This window comes from Ischnura elegans, chromosome 7 (assembly GCF_921293095.1).
Source record: "Ischnura elegans chromosome 7, ioIscEleg1.1, whole genome shotgun sequence".
In the NCBI taxonomy this organism is placed as follows: domain Eukaryota; kingdom Metazoa; phylum Arthropoda; class Insecta; order Odonata; family Coenagrionidae; genus Ischnura; species Ischnura elegans.
Genome location: NC_060252.1, coordinates 43,508,731 through 43,527,368, shown reverse-complemented (window position 1 = coordinate 43,527,368; position 18,638 = coordinate 43,508,731).

Genomic DNA, 18,638 nt, shown 5'->3' with positions numbered 1-18,638 from the left:
GTCAAAGTGGCGATCTTACGGAGGGAATTAGATGAGTGGTACTTGCTTATCACCTCAATTTTCCAAAGCCATCATCGAAGAAGAACAATCTGGTCCCTTTCAGATACCATCACCATTTATGAATTTTTTGCCTGTGACTGAATGATAGAGCACGATGCGCGGAAGTTATGAAATGAAAAGCCGAGAATAGCACGCGCAGCTGTGAATCACAGGCGAATTTAACATTTAAGATTGAGCAAGTCCAACCCAAACCGAATGCTCCCAACAGATAAACCCTTGTGATAAGTTAATTAAGGTCGAGAAAGGGAGAGGGTGAAATATAATCTGAAGGCTTTTCTCCGCATGAATCTTGAGATCGTCACGATGTCGTACCAGTCGGTGCTTCGGCATTGCCTTTGTTTCCGTTGTGACATAAGGAAAATGTTCCAGGGCTGTTAGCAGTGGTTGTAATGTATATCCTTTCAGGGAAGTCGGGATTGTGGGTTTTAGAAAGGCACAAGGACTCATGTAAGTTCTCTGGTATTGAACATGGGGAGTAATTGACAAGTCGTTATACCGTCTGCTATATCTTTTCATACGATTTCCCGCTAAAATGTAAGAACCCCCAGTCATTTGTTTTAAGCAATATTCCAGTGAGTTACATTCAGTGATATTAAATTTTTAGTCTTAATAGCATAAATTTTCTAAAATACCCTGTTTCTTTCCACTCAATATTGATATTTTGTCTACTACAGCTTGTAGTAGTATTCGTAATGTGTGTGGCCTTTTTCACCACAAATAAAAAGATACCATGGCATTTTAACTGAAGAGTATTTCAATGAATAAAATTGTTTGATTAACATATCCTAAAAATGAAGCACATGAAGATGATAGATGTGCAAATTTTCCAATATATTTTAATTATTTAAGAACGCATTAAGGAATATGATTAGTGAAAAATTATTAAATTTTTTAAGCATTGAGTTTCGGTAAGTTATTCATTTCTTTTTTCCATGGAGTCAAATTTTCCACAATGAGGATTATAATATTTTTAAATTTGAAATATAATTTTTATATTTTTTTATGTAAATAAATAATGTTATACAAAAATATAATTTATAGATAATAATTTTAAATATAATACTTTTTTAAACTCTTTAACTGAAATAATTGTATTATAAAATGCTATGGTGTATCTTCCTCATTTGTTTTAAATACAGCTTGAGGTTCATTTTCAGTCAACCGAGAAAACCTAAGGTGGGCGTTGCTGAGAAAAAACCTTTTTATTTTATTTCATGCCACTTTGAGGCGGTGGGCAGGCAAAGTAGAAAACGGCTCGAAAAGGTGAAATTCCTAGTGACATTAGGGATCAACTCGTAAAGATGAACTAGTAATAATGAAATCTACGGAATAGCAAATTAGTTTAAGTAAATTAAGGGGTTTATTTTATTCATGGATGGAAAATTACTTATCCGGTTGATTAGTTAATGTTACACAGGTAATTTACAGCATTTAATTAAAAGTTAAATGAGCCTTATCCTGTTTGAATACTTTTTATTAGCATTAGAAATCGTCGTAAAAATGTACGGGAGGAACGGATGAGTGGTTCTTAGAAAATCAAGCAACCATTTTCCTACCTTACCTGATAATTTACTATATCGTTGTTGATAAGATGCTTTCATTGGTGAAAGTGGCATAATACTTACCAAACTTAACCGTTTCGACGGTGAAACCTCTCTACTTGTGTTGAGGTAACCCTGTTATGCAATCCCAAGACTCGCCTGCTAGCATGAAGTTTATGCTAGTGACATGTTCATCTACTATCTCTCCTTTTATGCTCAATTGCATGATCATCTACTCCTTTCAAAGAGCGAAGATAACACTCATCACAGCTGCGCGCGCTATTTTCAGTTTGTCATTTCATAACTTCCGCGCATCATGCTCTATCATTCAGTCACAGGTAAAAAAATCATAAATGGTGATGGTAACCGAAAGCGACCAGATTGTTCTTCTTCGATGATGGCTTTGGAAAATTGACGTGATAAACAAGTACTACTCATCTAATTCTCTCCGTAAGATCGCCACTTTGACCTTACATAAGTTTTCCCTCCATTTATAATACTAGTCGTTCTTTATTTTTTAGTTAATGGGTTGTTCGGTTATGTGAAAACCGTGAGTGAGGAATGGCTGTGGTATGTAGTAACTCCGTTATGCAAATATACGCTTTCCTTCAACGTCACTCGCGTACGAGATATTATTTCCTAATTTGAACGTTCGATTTGAATAACTGCTTGCAGTACTCGATCATGTTAACGGTTATTAAATTTACTTTTAAGCAGTTTTGCCGTTTATGAAAACCCCTAATGTTTTTCACTACTCGTCTTGCCAATATGTGAGTTAACTCCGATTCGTACGCCATTATATTCGTTTCAGCTGCCGATTCACGTTGATTATCTACGTCCGCTGGTTTCTTTGGAACAGTGAAGGCGATAAAAAAAGGTAAGGATTATAAAGGACAAAGTGAAAAAAGTAATTTAAAAAAAAATATGAAATCAATGCCATGAAAAAATACCTGTTGAGTACGGAGTGCAATTTTTTTATCTAAATACATCTCAAGAAGAGAATTGATCCGGACATTGACAATCTTTCGGGTCCTGAGCGGATAATCGCCCAGGTGGGACTCGAACTAACGACCCTGAGGCTGGTGTAGTAACTTGTGAAGCAGTGTACCTATTAAGAGAAACACACCTCCTATGTAATACCCTTTTCGTGGATTCTCTGTTATTTGATAGATAAAGATCTTATCATGTGGTTAAGATGAAGAAAATTAGGAATTACAATGAGTCAAGTGTTTGGTAATGTTGTCGCGAACATAGGCTCCAGCGGCTTAAAGCTATTACGTAAATGTTTTAGATTCCCTTTCAATCATTTTTTATTGGGAGAACGCTTCCAATACCAGTTCTTAATTATTATTATTATTATTATTAATAATATTACTTATTATTTTTGATGCCATTGACCCGGTAAAAAGCTTGCGTTAAGTATCCTATATTCCGTTGGAATGCGAACTACATAAAAATTGTACGACGCGCCAAAGGCGTGAATCCCTCAATGGAATTATCTAAAAACCGCGTATAATCAAAAGAGATTGGTCTTTTCAATGGATGATCAATGATCAGCTCCGCCTAGTCCGAGCAATTTTCTCAAAGTGGAACCGTCCCTCCGCGCACGATCAATTACGCGGAATGAGACCGGCGAAGTGACTGGTCACTTCATTGCGCGCGTGGGCAATTCCGATAAAAATATCAAATCTGGAGCATAGAAAGTGAAGCACTATCATGAGTGCATGCGTCGGTGAAGGGAGAGAACGATGTAGTAGGAAGTCGGGGGATGGTCTAGCGAACGGGCATTTCATTGCGGTGGGGAAGAGAACGGCCCTTGGCACGGTGGCTGCTCGGGACCGTTCGAAAGGGAAACTTGGCCTCAAAACGTCCGTCCCGGGGTGGTGACGATTTCCTTTCCTTTCGCTGTCTTCGTTAAGGAAGACGACGGTCGCAGGGTGACTGTCTGAATGTGCTAAGATTGGTGTAGGTCGGGATGGCGATGTGTATCTACGGTGTGCTAGAGAGAGGATTTCCTCTCACCTGCATCTAATCTACATTCTTCAGAATACCCTGCGAGTCACCTCTAGAGAGTGTGGCAGGGCGTGACCAATCAGCAGCACGAAACCGTTACTTCATGTATGCACCACGTAGTTATCATAAATATTTTTATAATTGAATGAAAGGTTCTCGGGTTTCTAACCGGGTCAGTGTCTGCATGGTGTAGGCCGACGTTTCGTTGGGAGACTTTCCCAACATCCTCAGGGCTGATGATACCGATGTTCAACAGTTCAAAATGTTTATTCACGAGCCAACAATTACATAAAATTTGAAATAACAACGGAACAATAACAATAACAAAGCTCGTGAAGCTGCTATAGGCTTGCGCCTCTTCAGCATTACTGGGGTTGAATTACTGGTACGGGAGTGGTATTGGCCCGGCATTCGCCCTAAGGAGGTGGGAAACCCGTAAAACCACCGTCAGGCCACCATGGTACAATAAACTACAAATAATAAACTCTAATATGATGGTTACCAACGTGCCAGCGCAAATTACGGTGGTAACATAACAATATATAGACTCTGAATAAATCTCTGCAACAATAATATATACTCTGAATAAATAAATAAATATTACTGGATTTATATATTTAAAAAAATATATAAATACTATATATTTATATATTTTATTTATATATAAATATCACTGGATTGGGTCTGATACCCGACACTGGATAAGCTACATATCACTGGCAGTGTTCCCTCGGAATAGTTGATACCGATATCTCTGTGTTACGATATTCATACTCTCCTCCTTCACAATGGTGGTCTCTGATTGGTTCGGGATTTTCCCTTCTATCTCGTCCTATTTATTGCCGGATTCCGAGCGCTACTTAATTGCCGTCCTCGATCTCTGTTGAAGTTATTTTAGTGAAGACGGATCTCTACGGCTCCTTTTGTAATGCGGTCCCAATAACCTCTACTCCTTGACTCGGTTGGAAACCCGTGAAGCTATCATCCATGCTATTCATCGGGAAAAGCTCAGATTCTTCATTTACATAATTATGAGGATGACATTACTAAGGGATAATTATCGGGTTTCCCATCGGGTGTGGTTTTTAGTAAATGGTTCCTACGTTTCGAAGTCTACGTCTGACATCATCTTCAGGGGAAGAGGAAAATGGCAGACTCTCTACCTTCGAAGAAGATGACAGACTCAGCCTTCGAAAATTTGGGACCAGTTACCTAAACCCGCTCCCGGTGGAAAACCCGAGAATTACTCATTCAAACTATACGTCAGGAAGACCCCAAAATCAATTGGATAACATACGTGCAAGTGATGTGAGCTCCCACTTATCATGCACGCTCCATGCATAACGAAACTTAAACACAATTACAATGACGTAGAAAGCTAAAATTTGCCAATGGGTATGAATTTAAACAAGTCTATTTATGCAAGATTAGAATCTAAGAAAGGGTTTTTTTTCGAATAAAAAAAAAGTCAAACAGTTGTAAATGATGAGAAGCCATATTGTTCAAATGCGAAAGGAAGAAAAAAATTAATATCGACATAAATATCGGACTAACTTGAGCAATGCATTTTCTTAAGCCCTGAGGACGTCAGATACGTAATCTAACGGAATTTCGACAACCATGGAGATTATTACCCATAGTTCAACCCGTTAAAATTTATCGAGCGCCATTTCTGTTCTTTGAAAGACGGTGAAGGGTCATTAAAATGATCCCCTCGCAATGATAGATCAAAAGAGGGCATGTCGGATGAATGACGTCGTTTTTCCCCCTCGTGCGAATTGTTTTTGCTATGAAGTGGCATGCATTTCAAAAGAAGCGATGGGGGATGTTCTCTCGTGAAGTCCTTTCTATATTGTAGCTCATGATTTTTTTTTATTCAAGGGCTCGGCCCAATTTGTGGGAAATAAATTCAGTCAAGTTGTTTCATCTGATTGAAAGGGACCTGTAGTACCAGATGTTCAAGTCGCACTTGTTAGCTTCGAAGTTGGGGTTGTCTTAAAAATTATAATTTCTTTGTATAGTAAGGCACCTACCAATTGATATCTGGATAATAAGGATTGGTGGTAGTTAATGTTTATTGCTTCGTTTGCGTGGTAATGAGCCTAATCGCTTCATGATTTTTATTCTGAAGGGTATTTATAAATTATCATATATTAGAAGGTGTTTCTTTTTAGTTTTTTCTTTTTGCATGAGTTTTTACTATTGTCGGTACAATTTTTTATTTACCTTTTTCGCTTTACTTTTTCGTTTGCACTTGTGCATAGAGAGATTTGTCGTTTGAACCTTAATTCCATGAGTAAAACTTTGCCTTTTCTTGGAGATGATAATCTCTTACATCTTCATTACACGTTTCATTTAGGGTAAAAATTTATGGAAACTTAGAAATAGGGTGTAACCTCATTAGCGAAAAAGTAATTTTCAACATAATGAATAAAATGTTTTTATTTTATAATGCAAATATTGATCACAATATTTCATACAAATTAGGTTTCCTCTTTTCCTATTCCTAAGCATTTGGTTAATATCACTCTTATAATGCCAAAAACATTACGTAACAATCGTGATCAATAAACTTTCAGTAGCTGTTATACTGCAACCTCGTGATGGCTAAAATTCTTGAGTGATTGACTTGGCACGTTTTGGTGCATGACGATAGATTTTTTTCTGGTTAAGGCGACCTTCACATTTACTTTTTCGTTCAATCAGCCTCCGTGGCAGATGCCTCAGGTTTTATCCTCATTCCCATAGCATCATCATCCATACTGATTGCATGTATCACAGCAATGTTTTCGTAATTATCTCCTTTCCCTGCTACTAAGTAAGGGTTAGGTGAAGTGTGTCCATAAACGAATAATAATACCTTCAAAGAAAAATCTATGGTTACGTGTTAAAGAAAACATGGAAGGGCTAAATGCATGGTCTCTTTTCCATAGGATGACATTTGCCTACAGAATCCTTTTCATACATCAACAATCGAAAAACAATCAATTATCTTTAAATTACAATCTTTAAACTAAAAATCTCTTTCGAGCTGCCCATCCCTCTCTACCTCACGCGAAGGGACTTATGAACCAGCGCTTCTCATCGGCCGTAGGCTTAAATGCCCATATCATCCAATCAATTTTCCAGGTTATAGTTCGTCCCGTTGAAGCTTTATTTTTGTCGTCAGTTTGGGTGCATTTCAATCGGTATTCAAAAATCTCTGCAGCGCGGCAATAGGTAGAGAGCAATCCTTTATTTTCAATATCAACTGCATATTATTATAATCGCAGTGGAATAACATTGAAAACTGATGATTTGATCGATGGCTTCATAAAGAATATTATTTTCGGTGAAGAGCCCTAATCCTTACTTCTTTCTCCGTGAAAATTGGATCACTCTGCCCATAAGCGGCGCGAGTGGCGACCTTTGTAAACTCATTTTCAATGTGTGATTGCCGACAACACAAACTGGAATCCGACTGAAGAGTCCACCTGTGCAGTGGGGTAGCCAGGAATTTCATTCGGGGGGGGGGGGGGTCCAAAACCTGGGGGGAAATAAAAAAAACAGAGTTCTAACTAACATTAAGTGAAGGGTTTTTAACTAATTTTAAAACTTTTTAAAATCGAAAAATCTTCATTTGTCAAAGATACCCTATGTAAATTCATGATATTTCAACGTTTTGTTATCTTTCCTCTAGGAAAGTAATTGCGTTTTATACTTCGGGTCGGGTCGGACCCCCCGGACCGCCCCCCTTTCTACGCCACGACTCCTGCGTAGTATTCGTGTGGTTAAGGGTGTTGCACGCGCATCTAGAAGACACTGCTGCAGACACCATCATTTATTAGAAAAACCCGCTGAAAAATAGACTATACCGCCCATTTTGGATGGAATATTTGCAAAAGAAGAATCCCTGCTTCTGTCTAATGAACATTTTGTTTGTGGCTTACATTTGTATCAATTGAATATTAAACTTGATCTATTTTAGGGTTTTTAAACCATATTTTAGCAACGCCTGGATAGATCAGGATGATTCGTTTGAAAAATTCAATCTATTATTCTTTATCTCCCATAAGAAAGTTCCATCATGCACTCAGTGACTTACTTACAATTAGTAGGGCTACGAATTGAATAAACATGAGGTCATACGCGGCGTTTTCCGTACTACGCGCGATGCAAATCTCGATTTGAAGCCGTCGTGCGCGGAAGCAAGTCTTCGCGGCAGTAATGTCTGTGGTCAAATGGCGCTATTACATGGAGCCCCATCTGACTCTCGACGAAGCCCCGACCAAGCATGGCGTGCCCTCATCGTGCGGCAGGTCAGTTCCGCGTCCACAGCGCTCGGTTGACGAGACCCGGAGTGATCCAGTTTTCCTCTGCGGTCGCCGGAGAAAACAAGAACCGGTCGTGAACTGCATTCGTCCTTTTAAGTGCTGCTATGGATCTCACAAGGATCCTTTAAGAGATCGAAACGAGGAGAGGGGGTGAGGGAGGAAGCCAGTATCACGGTCTCGACATCAAGTGAGGGGGACAGGACACCGCGTCTTTCTTTACCAACAGCCAAGATCTGCGAGACCGCAAGAGAAGGTTGAAGAATAGCACTCAGCGGTGGCTGTAGCAATACGAAGGGTGCATATCACTGTTATGCAACGACAAAGAGTGCTATGCGTTGCGAAAGACTTTCAGGTACGTTATAGCCTCTTCCTCTTTTTATTTTCACCCGTAATTTAATTCTAATGTTTCCTGGCATCGGTGGGGTTAGAGCTCAACCCGAACTGAGCCCAAGGCGTGGGAACTCTCATGTTCAGGTGTTGGTTCCGTCTTATGAGGTATGCATACGCCTCCTGTTTTAATTCTCCCTTAATTCAACTAAGACTAGTTGATTAGTATAGGTGAGACTAGAGCTCACCCCGGTCAAGACCACGGGGTGTGCATTTCGCACGCTCGGGGCAGGGGGTCAGGTTCTTTCCTAAGGCCACATCGCAATTTGTGGATTTTGTGTTTGGGTACTCCGAAGGCTTCACTTGCGATTTGCTGCAGCCGAGCGGTCTACCTATTGATGGAAGCGGCTGGAAGACGATGCTTGGTGGAACTTAGTGACAGGAAACGTAATAAAGATACACTTTTGTATGTTCCACAGAAGTTTTAATAACCGACCCAGGTTTCTACAGTGCACTATGTCCACCTTGATAATGACATAGTGTACTGTCGAAACCTGGGTCGCTTATTAAAACTTCTGTGGAACATACAAAAGTGTATCTTTATTATGTTTCCTAGCTATTGAGTTAATTCACTCGCTCTACCTTAACCATTGCAATCGAAGTCCCCTTGATTTTCAACGATTTTTATAAGCACGGATTACACTTCAGAAGAAGTGTAATGTGTCATACGTGCATAAGCTTGAATGAGAATGTCATTTAAAGTAATCGGAGTCAATCCATTCAGCAAAGGTTTGCCAGCCTTCTCAGAACGTGCACATCGATTTTATGAACATTAGGTGAAATTATATAGGTAACTTGAATTTCATTTAATGTCAGCTGTAAGTTTTCACGCCGTGAAAACGTTTCGCCATCAACTGCCTCGTATTCGTGAGTCATAAACCAATGATCGGAAGGACTTCGTTGTAGAATCTTCAGTCTTATAGGTTTTAGAGAGATGCCATTCAACCCGGGTGTAGACCTTACCTCAAATGTAATTTAGGCGATTTGAATCCATGCAAAAAAATGAAAACTTCCAAATAATTTTAACCTATTATCAGAGACTAATTAGGGAGTCGCCAGGGTCTGCCAGTACCTTATTAAGGTTAATGTGGTGGAACTTTTCCATACATGTAATTGTTTCATCAGACTCTTGATCTGGTGCTCAAGCATATTATTATTCAAAGGACGCATTCCATCCGCTTGTCCGGTCTTTTTGCTGACAAATTACTCACTCAGCGCGCAATAATCTTGAAATTTTCAGGAATACATAGAACCTAGTTCACATTGATCTGTGTTTTAAGTTTTAAGCCATATTCTCATATGCAAATCGTTATATGATTTGAGAAATGTTGATGAGGTTCTACTCAATTTATCCTGACAATTTCAAGATGTTATCGTAACTTTTTAACAATAAACACGTCGTCAAAAAGGACAAAATAAGGTACTTAATAAATTGCTTGCCACCTCATGGGTGTTTGACTGATTGTGACTAATCACCAGTTAGGATGCAATTGGATCTCCATGTGCGCACCGCAAGGTCGTAATAAAAAAAACCACAAAATTACAAAAAAACAGTGCTTGCTCAATTATGCAGGTTGTGTGTGCTTCAACTCAGAGCGCTTCGTCCTATGGAACTCGAGATTACAGCACAAATACGCTCATATAATAAGCCAAAACTTGCCGAGGTTATAAAATGCTAATTTTTAGCTGACACAGTTCAAATAATGCTAAAAAAAAGTTATGGGACGCGAGTCAAACGATGCTCAAAATTATGAGACGAAGAAAAAGAAAATTGCGGACAAGGTATAAGAAAAAATATACAAACGAAACACGAAAAAAAACAAGCAGTGAATCATCTTAGCAAGTGCTGCCATACATTTTATTAATAGAGAAACCGTTACTATTCCTGATTGAACGAGGAGTGAATGGCATTTTAATTGGCATTTGTTATGCATACATTTTAATTATGTACCTCCTCCAGTATTAAGACGCCACCGATTGCCATCAAGGATAGAAACCACGCGCATGCTCGCGGTCCGCTCCGATAAGGATGTGCCCAATTGGTTTGGAGAATCGGAAAATTGAAGAGACGTCAATGCGATCAAAGATTGCTGGAGTGGAATGAGGAAATGATGAACTGCTATGTCAACTGCGTCTCTCTCCTGAAGATCTCGGAGCGCAACTCTCGCGCGTAAAATGACCTTCGCTGGACTAATCGAGTGAAAAATGTAATTTCGTGCGTTTGTTTAAATTGAATGATAAGCAGATATAGTCGGTCAGCCAGCACAAGCGCAAGAAATTGAAGTGACTGATTACTTTTAAAGCATCAGTTTATCGTTCTCATGAAAATATGCTTACTAATTCTCTACTCGTCTTTAATAATAAACTTTGAAAACAACTGATTTTGGCGTGACTTGGTAGAAGGAAAAAAATTCTTGAGAATGGCGCTATAGCCGTCGAGACTAGTCGACAGGACCACAAAGTTGTGGAATTGTACGGTGATTTATTTTGCTTAACCATGAATTATTATATTTGTCCATAGGTATTTTATTATGAACCTGGCATTTGTTCGGCAAATCATATTTGTCTGTGATAGATAATGTGGTGTGTAAATGTCCCTTGTACGTTTTTCATACAATTATAATTGATGTTAGCAAGATACGTGAGGCATAATAGTACATAAATATGAAAGGCTAGCAGTTATGCTAGCGAAGTGGAGAGCTGAATCCAACGGACCCGTAAAATATCTCAGAGTTAGACTCATAAGATGCGTGGCAGTTAGAATCAATTTTTTAATCCGTAGTGATGAATTTCTGGATAAATTAATCCGCAAAGCATAGCTTTATAATTTAGGTTACCGAATTAGAGACTTTATAATTCGTGAAATGTCTTTGAGTTTGACTCAATAATGATCTCTCGTAGAATAAACATTTTCGGGAAATTACAGGTCAAGCTAATCGTAAATTGGTCTTTGTTAAAGAATATTAGGAAAGTGCGACTACAGTTTTGCCTTTGTATGAATGTGGTAGTATAATTTGTAGGCATACGTAATATTTTTATGACCGTGTGGTGTGCATGTGGGAGTCCGAATGCATGCTGCATGCTGGTGATTGATCACCCACTGCCTAACAACATAGAGGTGGCTCGCAGGGTATTGTGTTGATTTAGAATCTTTGTATTGTTGACTGACGAGTATGATAATGATGATACACTTAAAAAACATCTTTTGATTTAAATCTACGGTTATCAATTGCATCGGTTCACTCCTTGAATAATGTTTACGTCTGAGAGAGAGAGGGCGATGGAACTGTCGACTTCTCTTCGTACGCGGGGCACCGTTAGACACGCCTCTCGGCGTCCCCGCGGTCATCTCCGGGGGCACCTGCTGCACCCCTCCCCATGCCTCCCTTTCGACCTTGGGTGGGTTCCGTAACTCGCGAGTTGACAATGACGTTGCACTGCTAGCCGTCGACGCATCGAATATGGAAAGAAGGGCTGACTAACTTAAGTAAGAGTAACTGACTTAAGTGATATAAAATTTAATATTCTCTGCTTTTGATCCACATACTCCTAAGCTTTATGACTGTACTACGAGAGACTACAGATTCAATAGAAAATTTGAAATATCAAGAAATGTGTGTCCCAAGTAAGTCATATATCACTCAAATAACGAATTGCATTGGTTTTCTTATCCAAATAATTCCTTGTGTCACTGGCAGAAGCATTCGGTGACGGTTAGTATCCGTTATATAGGAGATTTAATAACTATATCCCTTCCTAAGTTTAAGTACTTACCTATAAACATGTACTATTTTTGGGAAATCGAAGGAACGAATTCCACGACCACGTATCCTTGATAAGTCTTATTCCGATGATTGAGTTTTTTTAACAGTATTTCCATCAGAAAAATGCTTTCCGTAGAATTAAAAGTCGCAAAGGAAAAGTATTGGGATATTTTATATTTAATTTTCAATTTGCCAACTTTTCCTCAATACAATTTTAATGTTGAAGATGGCGATTTCAATTGTGGTCTCAAATTATTGCTTATGCTCTGCTACCTTAAATGCTAGTGTATATTTAATTTGAGGTCGATAATCCTAAGAAGCTTGCATTCGAAATGTCCAAGATGCACAATCACGGGGATACCCAACAGGGAGGAGGGGGAACTCAGGAACCCCCTACATAAAAAATAGACTGTCGTAAAGATTTGAACATGCGTTTTTCGAACCCAGTAAAAATGACTATGGTATGAGACATGCATAACTTGATTAAACGTGAAATTGTTTCAAGAAGTTGTGTTTATGCATAAAATATCACTGGTATGATTATGTATAATGATATTTAATTTTGCTTTTCATTTGGCTTTTTCCGCTATGAAATGTCACAACTTGGACGACCATGGCTTCGTCTACATCTACATAATACCCTGCATGCCACATCTAGGGTGTTTGGCATGGGGTGATCAATCGCCAGCATGCAATGGGACTCCTACATTCACACCATACGGTCCAGAAAACATCATAAAATTATACTACCACATGCTTAGCAATAATGATAAAATTCAGAAACATGCATTAGGTTATATATATAAGTTAGTAGGCTACACTACAAGTTATCTAATGTATTTGTGAGTTCTAACGCTGCCTTTATAATCTCTTATTGATCGTTAAAAAAAGACATTCTGAATCTGTCTGTTCTACAGTCTATCTCTCGCATTTCATTTATATGATCTGATCTTCCGTAGTGTGTTGGCGTTCGTAAGATATTGCTAACTTCTTTAGAAAATACACTGGTCTTCAATTTATCCGAAAGATTTAGTCTGTTTTTCAATGTACGGTCTGACAGCGATTCCCATCCGAGTTTATTTAAGAGGTCAGTTACACTAACAAGACTATCGTAACGACTTTTCCCGTACCTGGCAGGTCTTCTTTGCACGCGTTCTAACTCTTTTATTAAGCCTATTTCATGAGACCCCCTAACACTGGCTTGTTCTCCCCTTGCTCTACCCTAGGTTTGATCCTGATACGCCCTTGTATCCTCCCAAGCCAAACAACCTGGAGGTGGCTCGCAGAGTATTATGTAAATGTAGATGTACACAAGTTAATTTAATCACGCATGCCGCCTTATTTCTATCGGATGATTTAAGAGTACGCATCACTGATGTGGACACGAGACTCCAGGGCGGGCTCGCGGGGCTACAATTCCGGGGCAGGGTCTATAAGCCTTCGCTTTTTGCCTCTGCAAAATCACCACTGAAGCTCCACTTTCCTTTTTTCAGAACGAATTTAAAATTCCTAAAAAATTTTCTATTGGTTTTATTTGTTAATTTTTTAATAAAATGGGCTCTTGCCGACATTAGCTAGTATCTCAAATATAAATATACTGTCTTAGTATTTCCTTAGATAAAAAATTTTATACTTGAGATATAAGTTAGTATTTAATATTCCTCGGTATATTCAGAAAATTTCAAGTTAATGACGTAAAACAGAAAAATACAAAATACAGTCGCTTGTGTAGGATTCATGCGCCCTTTTAAGCAATTGTTGTTCACTTTCATCTGTATCATTTACGTACCTTTTTTCTTGACGTTGAATTCAACGTAGCTTGAATGATCTCCTTTCATTGCCAACCTTTAGTGATTCTTATCGCTTTCCATGCGGATTTATTTTTGAGGAGCTAATCATCATGAGCTGGAGAAAAAACATAAACAAATTTTGGGAAGGAGTGGGTGAGTCAGCTGTTTTTGTTAGGTAGTTAAGTTGTGGGTAGATGAACCATGGAGCAATGGAAAGGACACCCTTTTAAAGGTGTTACTCATAATATTTATTCTTTGAGGTAAACAGTTTAGTGTGACGCTTCATACATCGATGGAAAGAAATGGACTCCTCCGGCTTACAAATGCTGAAATTAAGTTTCTCCTTTGACCATAAACAACAAACCTTTCGCCCTGGGTGGAGTGGACCGAGTGGTCAAATATCCTTTCACTCTTGACAATTTAGGAGGATGGACATCACTTTCTAAACAGGCAAATACGAACCAGTTCACTAACAGTCTGTGGACCGCGAACAGAAATACTGCATATTCGTCCGAAGGAGGCGTTGCGTGTGAGCGTCTGATTGTCAACTTTTTACAGTTGTTTACGTCCCTAGTTTATTTCTGGCCTACGAAAGATTTGACGTCATTTCTTTTTAAAATCTTTTTTATTTAGTGAAAATGCGACGACAATCCATCAGAGAGGAGGCAAATGACTATGGCGGTCCTGACGTTAACTATCGTTCTCTAGAGTTATTTAAATACCTACGACATTTGCGCAAAACTTATTAATGGGAACTCAACATGGATTCAGGAAAAGCAGATCGTGCGAAACTCAGTTAGCGCTTTTCGCCCACGATATTTTAGTCTCCGGGGAAGACAACATTCCAGTAGACGCGATTTTTCTTGATTTCAAAAAGGCATTTGATAAAGTACCCCACGGAAAGTTAATAATAAAACTGAAATCTTATGGTCTAGACGAAGATGTCATTTCCTGGATTAGAGAATTTTTGAGCGACCGCGTCCAAAGAGTAGTATTAGACGGTGCAGTCTCCAATGAGGTTAGAGTCACTTCTGGCGTTCCTCAGGGTAGAGTCATTGGCCCACTCCTATTCCTTCTTTATATAAATGACATTGGCGAAGTAGTGCAGAGTAAGTTACGATTATTTGCAGACGATGCTGTAGTTTACAGAGAAATCCGTTCCAGCAAAGATATAGATGAACTAACGACCGACCTTGCTGCTATCCAAGCTTGGTGTGATGCTTGGCAGTTAGAATTAAATTTGGAAAAATGCGTCGTAATGAATTTCTGGAAGAAGAATAACTCACTACAGCGTAACTATATCATTCGGGGCACGCAGTTAAAGGCAGTTGAATCCGTGAAATATCTAGGGGTTAGACTCAATAATGATCTATCGTGGAATAAACATATTCGAGAAATAACCGGTCAAGCTAATCGTAAAATGGGTTTTGTTAAAAGAATATTAGGAAAGTGCGACGACAAAGTGAGAGAAATTAGCTACTTTTCCCTCGTTATACCACATTTGGAATACGCTGCCAGTGTTTGGGACCATCATGAAAAAGGCTTATTAACAGAGTTAGAACGCGTGCAAAGAAGAGCTGCCAGGTATGTGAAAGGTCGTTACGATAGTCTTGTTAGTGTAACTGACCTCTTAGATAAACTCGGATGGGAATCTCTGTCGGACCGTAGATTGAAAAATAGACTAAACCTTTTAGATAAATTCAAGAGCAGTGTCTTTTCTGACGAAGTTAACCATATCTTGCGGACGCCAACGTACTACGGAAGATCAGATCATATAAATAAAATAAGAGAGATAGATTGCAGAATAGACAGATTCCGAATGTCATTTTTTCCACGATCAATAAGAGATTATAACGGCAGCAATAGAACTCGTAAATAGATTGCATGACTTGTAGTGTAGCCTACTAACCTATGTAAAACTTAATGCATGTTTCTGAGTTTCTATTCTATATTCTATTTCTAACAGCATATAGTAGTATAGTTTGTCATTATACGGGACGTTTTTTGGACGGTGTGGTGTGCATGTGGGAGTCCAAATGCATGCTGCATGCTGGTGATTGATCACCCCCTGCCAAACACCCTAGAGGTGGCTCGCAGGGTATTATGTAGATGTAGACATACCTACATTTTCATCTACATACTACCTTGCGAGCTACCCCTGGGGTGTTCGGCAGTGGGTGATCAATCATCAGTTTACGCCATGGAAGACGACCTCCACAGCACACTACACGGTGTTAAAATATTTCGCACAATAACAAAAGATACGTGCATATTCATGGAGAGGCAAAACATGCCAGAGTTAGCCATCTATATATTAAATCCATGCAAGGTTAGAAAGATAAACATTCAATGAGTCGCCCTAAAGAGTGACGCCATTTATTTTATTAATCGAGACACCATTGCTTTTAGTTGGTACCATATTGGCAGGTTGCAATCGCCATGGAGAAGGGCAAATTAAACTTTAATTTTTTAAGAGCTTTAATTTTTTTAAAGAATTAACTTCGCCTTTGAGGTAGGGGGGTATAACATACACCACGATCACCCATCCTCCTGAGGGTCTGGGGGTACCACCATTTCTAGAGTTGGTGTCTCTGTCCGAATTTTTTTTTCTTCGATTTAAACTTCTCAGAACTTAAATTACCCCTCATTTCTGACAACATTTTTCCATGCTTCTGAAATTTTTGATTTGTCCAATTTTTCTATTGGGGAACGATTCTTTCTTGGATGGGAGGCAAACGCCTCTAGTTACTCCAATATCTAAGATGTCAGGTACACTAACAACACTATCGTAAAGACTTTTCACGTACCTGGCAGCTCTTCTTTGCATGCGTTCTAACTCTGTTATTAAGCCTTTTTCATGAGGGTCCCAAACACTGGCAGCGTATTTTAAATCGGATCTAACGAGGAAGAAGTAGCTAATATCTCTTACTTATAGAAAAAAGAAAATTGAGCGTAGTAATTTATTCATGCATGAATCCTTATAGGCCAAGAAATACGTGCAGAAGGTGCGCATACTCACAAATATAGTAAGTAATCAACCGCGCATGGAGAGCCTATTTTACCAAGTCCAAGTCAAGCTATCCTGGAGCTAAACTTTCGCAGGTATTATGGTCTCTTATTGTACGCTGAAAAAAACGATATCATTAACCAAATGGTTCTGCAGTATATTTCCTTAATCTTACCCTAATGCATGTTAAAATGAAAATACTTGAATGAAAAATATGTCTATTGGGAGGTTTCGTGATCGTTTAAGAAATGGCGTCGAAAATCCAGCCTCCATATATCGATATTTGGAGTCTAGGACATTCGAAATTTCTCTTCTGGAGATATCCTTCAGAGCGAGAACATACATTTCAATGACTCGTCAGTGGTCTTTGGCGTCATCCGGCGTGGTTCAAGGGCGCACGGAGAATACCCGCGATGGGCGGAACCCGCCCGCATGTTTTTTTTTCGCCCGAAAGGTGAAGAGCATGGAGTGAGTCACTTGCTTTTGCGAGTCATTCACCCATTCGCTCGCCGAAGTCCAGGAAAACCGACGGATGAGTAATCCCCGCGTACCGGATGCTAAATGGGATTTACCTATTGGGAGATTAGTGATTCAGACTGGTTAGATCTCAAGGCAATATCTCATTTATGCGCCGGGATTGGGTTGGTGTGGTGGCTAGAGTATTGGCTTCCCTCCCAGTGGGATCGGGTTCAAGTCCCGGCGGTGGCAGAGAATTTGCAGAGACTGCCCGATACCTGCATGAATCATCTAAATCTACATAATACCCTGCGAGCCACCTCTAGGGTGTTTGGCAGGGGGTGATCAATCACCAGCATGCAGCATGCAATTGGACTCCCACATGCACACCACACGGTCCAAAACGTCACGCATACTAACAAATTGTACTAGTATATGCTGTTAGAAATAATAATAAAATTGAGAAACCTGCATAACTTTTACATAGGTTAGTAGGCTCCACTACAAGTCATGCAATCTATTTATGAGTTCTATCGTTGCCGTTATAATCTCTTATTGATCGTGGAAAAAAATATACTCTGATCCTGTCTGTTCTACAATCTATCTCTCTTATTTTATTTATGTGAATTATGAATTTATTTATGTTATTTATAATGATGAATTCATTGAATGCTGTGTGGAGGACATTTCAAGCGCAACACAGTCCGTCGAATGGATTTCTCTCCTCGTTTCCTTCCATTTCCTTCCCTCGTGGCGCAAATGACATCAGCTGTCGGCCGCCTAGTCCAAATACATACCTAAGTTTGGCTTCAAAGGTTTAAAATCCCCCTGTGTATGGTAGGGAAGTTATGGATAGAACCAATATTTACTAGCTTTAGGTCATATGTGACATCTAAATCGGTGTGATACATCTACATCTACATAATACCCTGCGAGCCACCTCTAGGGTGTTTGGCAGGGGGTGAGAATTTTTTCCCAAAATGTAGTAATCTATATTTGGGTGCTATCACAATGACACGAGCATATACGAGTTTGTACTACCTGAGGATATGTTGGTTAACAGAGGATGCTTCAAGAGTTTGACATACTTAGTTATTTACACCTTAGCGCATGTAGAAGTCATCTAGTTTTACAGGGTTTATTATAAACGTCGAATGAAACGCAAACCAGTATTATTCTGTGTATTTTTTTAACCTTGAGAGCTAATTCATGTCGTAGACCAAATTTGCTTGTAATTATAGGTAAGAAAGGTCGCAGCGAGTGTTGGCAGTGTGTATTGAGTAATGTAACGCTCTATTCAACCCTAT